Source organism: Tachypleus tridentatus, chromosome 1, assembly GCF_004210375.1.
Source record: "Tachypleus tridentatus isolate NWPU-2018 chromosome 1, ASM421037v1, whole genome shotgun sequence".
Taxonomy (NCBI): Eukaryota; Metazoa; Arthropoda; class Merostomata; order Xiphosura; family Limulidae; genus Tachypleus; species Tachypleus tridentatus.
In genome coordinates this window covers 102,648,000-102,659,210 of record NC_134825.1, presented here as the reverse complement: position 1 = coordinate 102,659,210, position 11,211 = coordinate 102,648,000, and the positions used below count along the sequence as shown (strand labels likewise).

Below are 11,211 nucleotides of genomic sequence, written 5' to 3'. Positions count from 1 at the left end.
TGTAATTGTCACATTATCATCCTCTGACACAAAAATTACAAAACTTTCAATGTTTTGCAGTCAAATGATTTTTGTGAATAAAAGGTTGCGTGGGGTCCATGAAGACACCAAGTAATATACAGATTTGGAGCTCTGTGTCTTCATCAGGCATTGTGTGTATGGACTTGCAGAGGTTATCCATTGTGATAAAGAGTGATTATGTATTTAGATCTCTCCCAAAGTGAAGTAATATGCACAACTTACTTCAGAGTCATCTGCAGTATCCCCATGCAATGCAGAAAGGCATCAAATCTGCCTTTGTAGATCTAGGATTGCTTGACACAAGACCGCATACTGGTCAAGATTTTCCACCAAAAAAACACGATGTCGTCTTTGTCAAAGATTCGCGGACAGCAATGTCCCTCAAACCTGTACAGCATGTGGAAACCATGTCTGCACTAATCACTCTGCACCCAGTGTATAGTGTGATAAGTGTTTGTAAAATGACTGGTAAGAGATATGAGAAACACTTTATGTTTACTCAGAATACGTTTTGCTTATATGTTGTCCAAAATTTGGCATTAGTTTATCTGTGAAGCAAAGTTTGAAATTGGTCGACCCTCTTCAGTCCGTTGGGACCCCAAGAACATTTTGTACAATTTGTTGTTGTTTTTTCATTATGTATTCAAGAAATCTGTTTCTTCCTAGCATATTTTATTAATTTTAATTGTGACATGTCAGTTAGAGAAGAAGTAGCCCTATATTATCGAAATATAGGTCAATGACGACAATTTTTGTGAATAAATGTGAGAAAATGGATATAAGTAAATTTCATATTTTGTTATAATAAATCACATATTATATAATTATGGTACTCAGTCTTTCTTACAGTTTATCTACACAATGCTATGAGAAGCAAGTAGGCTAACTTTTCAACATCTAAATCATAGTCTCAGTTACTAGTTACTAAATAAAACGTCCTTTTGGAAAAAATGAATGGCATTATAAATTATTTCAAGGATACCATGCACTGAAATTATGTCAGACCAATCATTTTTCTTGTCACAATTATCTTGATATCAGCTGTGGTAACTTTACAAAGAAAAAAATTTATTCTAATTCAGTTACATTGTTCAGGTAACCAAGAGTAATGTGCAGTGATGTAATTAAAAATAATTCAAATATTCAAGGATATTTTATCTTTAAATTAAATCCTTCTTGAGGTATTATTTTATATCATTGGCAGGTAAATGATAAAATTGACCTACATTCATTGTTTGAAAAAATAACTGGATAAGCAAAAAAGGAAAAAAACAGCATAAATGAAGTAGTAAATTGCTCTGTTATAATGATTTCATAAAGTTAACTTAAATTTATACAATTTGTCTAATAACGTAACATAAAGCGATTTGAAGGCATAAAAACGAGTATTTAACATTTGAAGAACCTTCGCCATTCTTTGTCAAAAGTGACGTGCTAATTTCTGCACTCGTCAAAATAAACCAGTTTCTTGAAAATGAATAAGTCAACACTTGTCCTTCAATTTAATAGTGAATTTTCTTTTCTTTCATTGAAATGTTGGACTTCTATGAACACTTCTCACCAGTAACACAGCGGTAATTCTGCGGACTTATAACGACAGAAACCCAATTTCTGTAATTATGGTGAGCAAAACACATTACAATCCATAAAGTATTTTTTTCTTAGCTACAAACAAACATAATCCATGAACTCTGTTTAGTCGAAATGTATCTCAGGTCGCTTATCATCACCAACATGAATTTTTTTTGCAAATATTGTGTGTTTTAGCCGTGGGTGTGTTATAATTATGGTCAATCCCACTATTCGTTGGTAAAAGAGTTGGCGGTGGGTGGTGATGACTATCTGCCTTCCCTCTAGTCTTACACTGCTAGATTAGTGACGGCTAGCGCAGATAGCCCTCGAGTAGCTGTGCGCGAAATTCAAAAAACAAACAAAGAATTTTAAATAAAAGAAAAACCATACAACTTATTTGTACCTACAATGTTGTTGAAAAAGAAACAAAATACAGCGCTAGGTGGCGCAGCCGTCAAGACAAACGCTTCCAATCGAGAGGTTAAAAATCTGAAATATGTCTTTTACGTTTCATAAATGTGAAATTATACAAAACGTTTTATTTTATATAAATAAAGTTCTAGATAATAAGACGTTCCATTATAAAGTTTGAAAGTTGTTTCGAGTATTTACAAAACGTTTTTCAGACAATTAAACATTTTATTTTTACACCTTATTTAAAACTACAAAGTGTTTTTACATAAGCCTTACGCAAGACGCGGAAGACTTTGCTATCTGGATTACCTCCAAAAACCCAGTGCGTTCAAGAAACATGAAACAATCTGAGTAACAAGTGGAGAGCGTTTTTTAATCCAACTAAATCGCAAGCAATCACGTTTAACAGAAATCTAAAAAGACAAAAATTACTCTCGAAAAAGCAAAATTCTCATTCGTAAATACGCCTATTAACTTGAGGAGATACATCACTTTCGACACAAGATTAACATGAAAAAACATGCTAACAACATACAGTCATAAATCCGTCCGTTAATAGAGTATGGATGTCAAGTCACGTATAATATGTCAAATAACACTTCAGAAAATCGAAGTACAACAAAACAAAATACTAAGAGCAGCATACAGATTACCATCATACACTCCCGTAAACTATATACACCGAATCAGTAACTTACCATCTCTTAGAAACAGACTAACAGAAATGTCATACAAATATCATTTAAAAGCAGAACAGAGAAACAAACTAACTGCATCACTATGTAAATTAGCCAGTACACCAACCAAATATATTTCACCATACAACATATTTCAGCAATTACAAATCACACAACAAAGTACATAAAGGATAAATCTTACGTATATAATATGTATTTCTTTTTCAGGTCTCGGGCACAGGACAGGTAAATCTTTCGGTGCCTGTCCTGTGAAAGTGGGTTTTCTCGGGGCACTCCCGTTTCCCCACATCCAAATCTCAGGCATTGGATCTTTAGATCCCAGCCAAAGCAACATTATTGCCCTGCCCTGAAACGGGTCGTCTCGCGTTCATATTTACTTTGACATCTGCTTTTTGGATCCTGGCCTGGCTGGTCTCTCCGGTGCTGCCTTTGTCTCGCTCATCAGTATTATGACCAACCTCACTCCTTCACCTAAAAAGAGTCAAAATAAAAGAAAGGCAAAAACCCCATGCAAATTTCAATAATTTTTCACGAGAAGGGAGGAAGAGGAACCACAACGTTCCTGATCACCCCAGTTGGAGAGAGAATTCTTCAGATTTCTCTCTCTCTAAACTAAACCCTTGCCACGTTAGTTTGCGTTTGTGTTTACATAAGCCTTACATGAAGAGTATAGAACATTTTCATTCATTCCTAGCTTTGACACTGAGCAAGTAAGACGTGTATTTTCCCTCCCCTTTACCAGCATGACGTTCTCATTAACTGGAACCACTGTGCCAATCTCGCCACCTGTCCCGCCGGTAATCGTCGACGGTCTGCCACCTCACCTCTCGCCTCTTCAAATAGTCACATTTATCGCGCAGGCTAAACCTGGCGCTTCCTTAGACCCATCTAGAACCCGGATCCTTCACCGGGAAGGTATTCTCCTCCAGCCGTCAACGCCTACGGACTTATCATACTTTTGTGAGCCGTGGAATACTCAAATTAATATCAAATGTTCACCAACTAAGGGCCCAACAAACCTTTTCTCTGTTTTCCTGAGAGGAATACACCATTCCATTCAACCGAGTGAAATCAAATGCGCTGTTGAAAGTCAAACCAATTCCGAGATATACGCCGTGCACCGAATCTACTCGAAAGCCTCCAGACAAGCTACCAACTTCATGAAAATGGTAACAACCACTAAACATATTGCCGATACGATTTTACGTAATGGTTGTTATTGTCACATCTTTCATTTTAGTGCCGAACGTCCTTGCCGTCGCTCACTCAATCTGTGGATACCCAAGCAACCAGAATCTGTTTCGCCACCTAACGTATCATCTAATCCGTTCTTCCACCCCCCACCCCCACAGTCTGTAGTCAAATCGTCAACAAATTCACTGAAATGTCATCTATTACACTTCACTCTAAAACGTCTTCCCAGATGCAAACTACACAAGCTACCTATTCGGATAAGTCAACTATAACAGATAAGCATCCTACCGTCTGTCAAACTATTAAAATTAGAATACACAGAAGACATAACTTTTCCCAAACGACTGAGGAATACCCAGAGAATCTACCTGAACAAGTTCTAGAACCCCAATCTGGAGTTTCGTTGTACAGTGCAGTCGACTCTCAATGACTTTCACACATTAATGATAAGGGTAAAACATTATCGTGACATAGCCCCACTTTTCTCCCTGTGCGACCCTCCATCCTCATGAAGTGAACTAAACTGGTACTAGCTGGATCATTGGTACCAGCTAGTGAAAGTGGGTTTTCCCGGGGTTCTCCCGTTTCCCCCACATCTAACTTTCGGCATTGGATTTACAGATCCCGGCCGCCCTGATGAACCCTAAATCGGCCCTTGATTTTATGGTATTAGCATATAATCTATGGGTGTCTGGTGTCAGTTTGTCGGTCTTTCGTCTTCCTTGCTTGCTCAGAGTTTGTACCATATTTAAAGATGATCTCGTCCGTCACTTTTTTCTCGCTTTTCTTTGGGTAGCTGCTTCAATATCCTAAAATCACGAGTAGGGCGAAGAGAAAGGCCATCTTTCTGAGCACCCCCGGAGGGGATAGAGAACTTCAAAACGAAATACCTGTCAGTTTTGTTGTTGTTATAGAGCATACTTACCTGGCGCTGAGAATGCCATGATCAACAAGGTGGCTTCTCCAGAGCGAGGCTCACCCATTGCACTCTGGGTGGGTGGAACTATGTCACTATCCCAAACTGGGACAGATGGAGCGTGTAATTTTTGGTAGTGGGGGACTGCGTTCGCGCTATCCCCTGTAGTAAAAATCGAAAAGAAAAATTCAATTTGTTATTAGAGAAATGAAGTTGTATGTAAATAATGAAAAGTGTGTAACTTCACAATGTTGAATCGTTCCTAACACTCAATACCTCCTTATTATCTGAAGAGAGATTATAAATAATACACAACTAAGGTAAAATAAAATTCTGCCTTGCTTAAAATTTTCTTTTATACAGTGAAGCTTACTACTGGTATGAGTGTTAAAACCTTTATTAAAATACAGTAGCGAACAATGTTTCGACCTTAGGTCATCTTCAGGCTAACAAAGAGAAAGTTTGTAACTAGGCACATGTCTCAGGAACGAGAGTGTAAACATGTAAGGGATTGTAGGTGGCATTGCAGTTAGGTTATTAATTGGTACAGGTATAAAGATGTTCCTTTATATTGGCTGTAGTTGTTGTATCAGTAGGACTTCTTAGATTTCGCATTTCTTTCCCAACTTAGTATGCTTATGTAGTGTTTGTTTCTGAGTTCCGCGCAAAGCTTCACGAGGGCTATCTGCGCGTGTTGTGTTTGTCAGTGTAGTTCTTACATAGTATGGGCTTTAGTTTTACACTTGGTTTTCAATAAATTTGGTGTTTACTGGAATGTTGTTTTATTAAGATGTTTTACAAATGTTGGATATCTTTTTTACTGTGGTGTGCAGCAGTGTAAGGTTTTGTAGTTTGTTGTATCCTCGAATTGATTATTGTTTGTTTGTTGTTGATCTAGGTGTGTGCATATAATTTTGTCAATGGTTTGGAAACCAGATTCAAGGAACACAAACACCTTCACATGTTTTTGAACACTGCAAATCAAATAAGCATAATATGCCCATAGAAAACGCCCAGATACTAAGTTGGAAAACTAACGCAAAATCAAAGAAGCTCTACTTATGCAACAACTAAAACCAATGTGAAGGAACACCTTTATACATAACTACACTAATGAATAGCCTAACATCAAACTCCAACGCTATGTACGATCCCGAACACGTTTACACTCTCCACTAATACATGTGCCCAGCAATGGTCATTTACAAACTCTTTCTTTGTTAACCTGAAGACGACCTAAGAACATCGAAACGTTGTTCTCTACTTTATTTTAATAAAAGTTTTTATACCCATACCAGCTTTCTTGAGATACATTTTTACTTCAAGTGTGTTTTTTCGTCATCACAAATGATTTTTGGCGTGTTTTCTTCTAGCTACCTCTCCTACGAAATTGCATAATTGCAACATGCAAAACAATAATTTTCTGATGAGAAATAAATTGTGAAACAAAAATGTCTACAGTCTTCAGAATGTTTCTTACCTGTTACTAGGATGTCAGAAGCATTAATTTATGCATTGTGTTTTTAGTGACAGAAAAAGATAACCTCACTGCAATTGGTTTAATTTGAACCATTCTGATACAGCTAATCTCATAAGGTGACATGAATCTTAAAAATTGGTATTCTTTTTCAATAATTTTGCAAGCAATTTTATCAAAAATACATAATATTAAACTTTTAAGTTTATTATTTAATTTGTTAATTCATTATTGTTATCTTTTTTTGTTTATGTTTTATTTTGGTTTCCGAAATACGAGTTTTTATTATTGTCTTAACTTTTAGCTCCTACATTATATATTTATGCTAATCGTTTTTGAGAGATATGATGCATTTTTGTTGTTGTTTTACATTCACAGCTTTGTTTGAAACTGTTGTTGTTGATTTTTCTTGGAGGTAGTTGTATTCTATTTTCGATGGAGGAAATTAATTTGACTGTACTTTGAATAAGAAATATTGCGTTTGATAATAAAGAATAATAGTATTCCTCTTCATTATATATGCATTTAGTTATTAATTGTGTTAGACCTTCACTCCTCAACCCTAAAAATCAGATTTTGATGCCAGTGGTGGGTAGAGTACAGATAGCCTTTTGTACAGCTCTGTGATTAATTACAAAACAAACAATTTTATATTATGTTACCATTTTTATAAATGGTATTACTTTTGCAATAGTTCAATTTGTTTTGTTTTTTCAGCAATTCTACTTTTAATGATTATGATAATATTATTTGTGACTGAGATTTTTATAAGTATATTATTTTTTTAATTGTTTGGTTATTTTGGCGTACTCGTTTTTTATCGCCTACATCTTTGGCAATTTGGTTTATGGTTGTCATAATTTGAATTACAACATACTTAGTTATTTACTGCGTTTGCTCTATATATTGCATTCTGTAATACAGTAGGGTACACAGAATTTGATAGGTCTTGGGCATGTTTATAAAAATATACTTAGATTTGAGGGCTTAGGTCATGAGCATTCACTTCTGTAATATTCTAGTTTTAAAGACGTATTCTTAAGTTTTGTATGTAGCAAGCAGACTAATGCTTCTTTCTGTAAAGATTGTATTTATGGATGAAATTAAATTATTATGTATCACGTTTAACATTTCGAAAACTTATATTTGTCGCATAGTGGGATTTCAAATTACTTTAACATGCTTTATAATTTAGAAGTTTTATATAATGTCTTCTGATTGACATTTAATTGCAGGTGTAATTATAGAGTAATTTGCATACAACGTTCATGTAACCAGAATACTTTGTCGTTCATTTTACAAGGTTGCAATTTGCCAAATTTCCTATTCACAGGAAGACACTAATTATGTGTAAAATGACGTGGCATTCGGAAATTGAACGGATAATTTACACGCATGTTTATAGGTTCAATGGTGAGGGTGAGATTGATTTTGAAAACTTACGGTAGTAGTAACAATCTATACATCCAATCACCTTATTCCTGACCAACTCCGTGGTCTTTGATAGCACACAGGTTAAATAATAGAAATGCATTGCAGTAACTTGTAGTTGTGAGCACAACCCGCAATATTTTGGTAGTCAAAAACGTTATATTTGTAATGAAATATAGCCGACGTTCAGTTATACATATACACAGCAATAACGATCAGTCTCAATAAGTTTTTCCGTATTTTGAAAATCCCAGCTTCAGATATAAAGTTTGATACATTCTCGTAATTCCAACACAAACCAAAGTGTAATAGTGTTAATAAAATTCGTCATTGCATATAATTGTTAGTGGACGCTTAGGGCATTATTACCTTGTGAAAAATTAACGGCTGTGTCAGATCTGGTAGGCCTATGGCCGAAACATAAAAAACACGTTTAGGAATGAATGACGTATTTGTACACTAATGTTTATTTTCTCACACAGTAATAATAATTTACAGTGGTTGTTTAGTAATTATATAAATTTCAACGCCTTATTCTAGTGAATCACAGAGATAAAAAAAACATACATGAACCGACATGTATATAAATTTTGCAGGCAACAATTTTTTAAAGTTATTCCTTTATGATTGATATCAGTCACTTAATTTTAAAAAAAAAAAGTTATACAGGGTGTTCAGAAAAGTCACTGTGCACTTATATATTTATTAACAGACATGTTTCAATTTCGAATACAGGAGGTAAAGATGAGTGACAATCATAAACAATGTTGAAAGTGACCCCCGTTGACATCAATACAGGCCTGGATCCTTCTTATTTTTTTTCTAAACACCGCTATCAGTTGCTGGTTTGAAATAGACTAAATAAAATATGATTACAAAACTGCACAGTGACTTTCCGAACATTTCTAATGTTGATTCAAAGTCCCGACGTTTAGTGTTAAGTGGAATTTTTACTGAAGCCAGGATTTTGGGACTGTAAAAAAAGCAAAAGTGATTAAATATACATCCACATAAAGATACCACAAATTCAGTTCGGCTTCAGAAAGAAATGTAACGTGGTCGTGAGCTGACTTCCAGGCAGGCCGAGTGTGATGTTTCGGCCTAGCCGTTGGAGTTTCGACTAATATTGCCTGCTGTTACATGAAATATCTATTTAAAGTAAGGATGCAGTGGGCTAATGGAGTACGCAGGTACTAACTCGAGGCTTTACAGTTGAAACAAAGAGACTCGAGACTAAGAGTTCCAATAACACGTTTATTTAAGGCAACAATCATTTAATATTTACACAATTTATCTTTTGAACATGATGACTGATATTTAAGAAATAATAGCATTTTAATACTTACAAAGAGCTCACGCCAGAATTGGCGTTTCTACTAACGGTTTTGCTTATCAATTTGGCACAAAACTACACGATAGTTATCTGCACTCTACTAACGGTAAGAGACATCTTTTTCCTTCTCCTTGAACGATCGGAGTGCTTGCAATATTTTTCTCTATTCTGGCGTCTGTTATAGAACCTTTTACACTAGTGGAGAAGTGATTTGTCGCCCTATTCATAATTCAAAGTGCCAGCTCGCTTCCTGTTTGTGAATTTCTAAGCTCGTTAGAATACGTCTTCAAATGGTCAAAGTTTCTTTCCTGTTTACAAACTTTAAGTTTGTTAGTTAATCATTCACTGGAAGCAACAGACCATACAAAGCTACACAATGGACTACATGTACTCTGTCCCTCACGGTATCGAAACCCGGAGTTTAGCGTTGTAAGTCCGCTGATATACCCCTGAGCCATTGTGGTGCTAATAATTTCTTCTATCAGAACTATAAAACAGTAGAACTCGAAACACATTGTTTTGAAATGACTTTAGTTAATAGATTGGTTATTTAAAGTTGTCGAGGACTTTCTGATGCGAAGTTTTATTCCGCGATTATAATAGCATGTCAGTAGACGCGCTGACATGGAAGCAATAGAGGCAGCTGCCCGTGGACCTGGAGGAAAGAAATTTGGTTATACAGTAAAACTCACAAAGCATCTTTTAGCTATATCTTCATTTAATCTTAAAAAGCATAGTTTTTGGCTTTTCTTTCCATATACACTCTTGATTAAAAATAACTGATATTATAACTTGAGTAATAATTAAAAATACCTTTGCTTTATATATTTAATAAATATCTGTTGTTACATTATTGATGTTTCAAGCTTATACTGTGAACTAAAACGGCTGCGTCTATGATTTTGACTTGTTTATGAACTCGTTACTGTTCTAATTTAGGATCTTCTTTAAGCTCTTAAAATGTTAAAAAAAGAGAGAAAGAGAAAGAGAAGAATGTTTACCCTGAGGACTGTGCTGGCTTTCAAAACTTTGCATGTGATAAATTAAAGGAAACTATATATGCTAGTAGCTGACATGTGACAAATAAAAAAAGTTGTATATTTCAGTATCTGATACGTTACAAAGGAAATTAAGCTGTACAAGTTGGTATGTGACACGTGACAAAGGAAAGAAAACTGTACAATCTAGTATCTGTACACTGGACAAAGGAAATGAAGCTGTAGAAGTTGGTATCTCACACGTGACAATTGAATGTAATTAAAAACAGGTGTATAACGTTAAGAACTTTATATTATTTCATTTAAGCAACTATGGTTTTCTTGCTACATTTTAAAGTTATTATAGAAAGAAAGGAGACGGATAATTTTGATTTATTCTGTATGGTGGTTACGATTTCACATAAAATTAGGAAAGTTAATGTAGCAGATAATATTTGAAGCTTTCTCGAAAAAAAGTTGGAAATTTATTTCGCATTACGTAAAAAATAAATTTGTTAATTTTCAAATGGAGAAAAGTATTTTAAATATCAGATTGAAATCACTTTACACTAGGAGTAGTGACTACTTGGACTCCATATATTAAAACATTAATTTTAGTACAAATACTTTATCAGAAATTGTGATCTTTATGTAGATAAGACTAATAATGTTTATTGAAAGCTTGCCAAGTACGTGAAGATTCATGAGTCGTATCGGACGATGTGTCGACAAATTCGTATTACGGCTTCACCGTACAATACTCGCAACATCACTAGTAAAATCCACTGTTGTCCAAGTCATTTTATAAAATGTTAAATTCGAGTGTGATTTTGCAAAATCATTAACAACACTAGACTAAAATGCTTCTAGAACAGTTTAATATCTAATTCGACGTAAGAGATATATTTTGTCTCTTCTTGGACTGCTATGCTCTACGAATTAGGTACTTAATATAAAACACCACGTAACCGTATTGTTTTATCATCTTCACAGCTAAGATTTCTGAATACAATGCTTGTTGTACAGTTTCAAAATTTACATTATCTGTTTATCATTCTTAGCCTGCTAGCATGATCGATACGATGTTGATGTTAGGGCTCTAGGTTTGTTTTTTTTTCATTTTTTATAATTTATTATTTTGCCTCGTGATAAAATAATAAAATAAATGCAACTGCTTT

General features: G+C 34.8%; 1 non-coding gene across 1 annotated transcript; it reads left to right on the top strand.

Moving 5' to 3' along the window:
* Window positions 1–4,816: 4,816 nt before the first annotated feature.
* On the top strand, window positions 4,817–4,980 carry LOC143233904 (U1 spliceosomal RNA). Its single transcript, XR_013018385.1, has one exon. It is a non-coding gene; the product is annotated as a U1 spliceosomal RNA (small nuclear RNA).
* The last annotated feature ends 6,231 nt before the right edge of the window (window positions 4,981–11,211 follow it).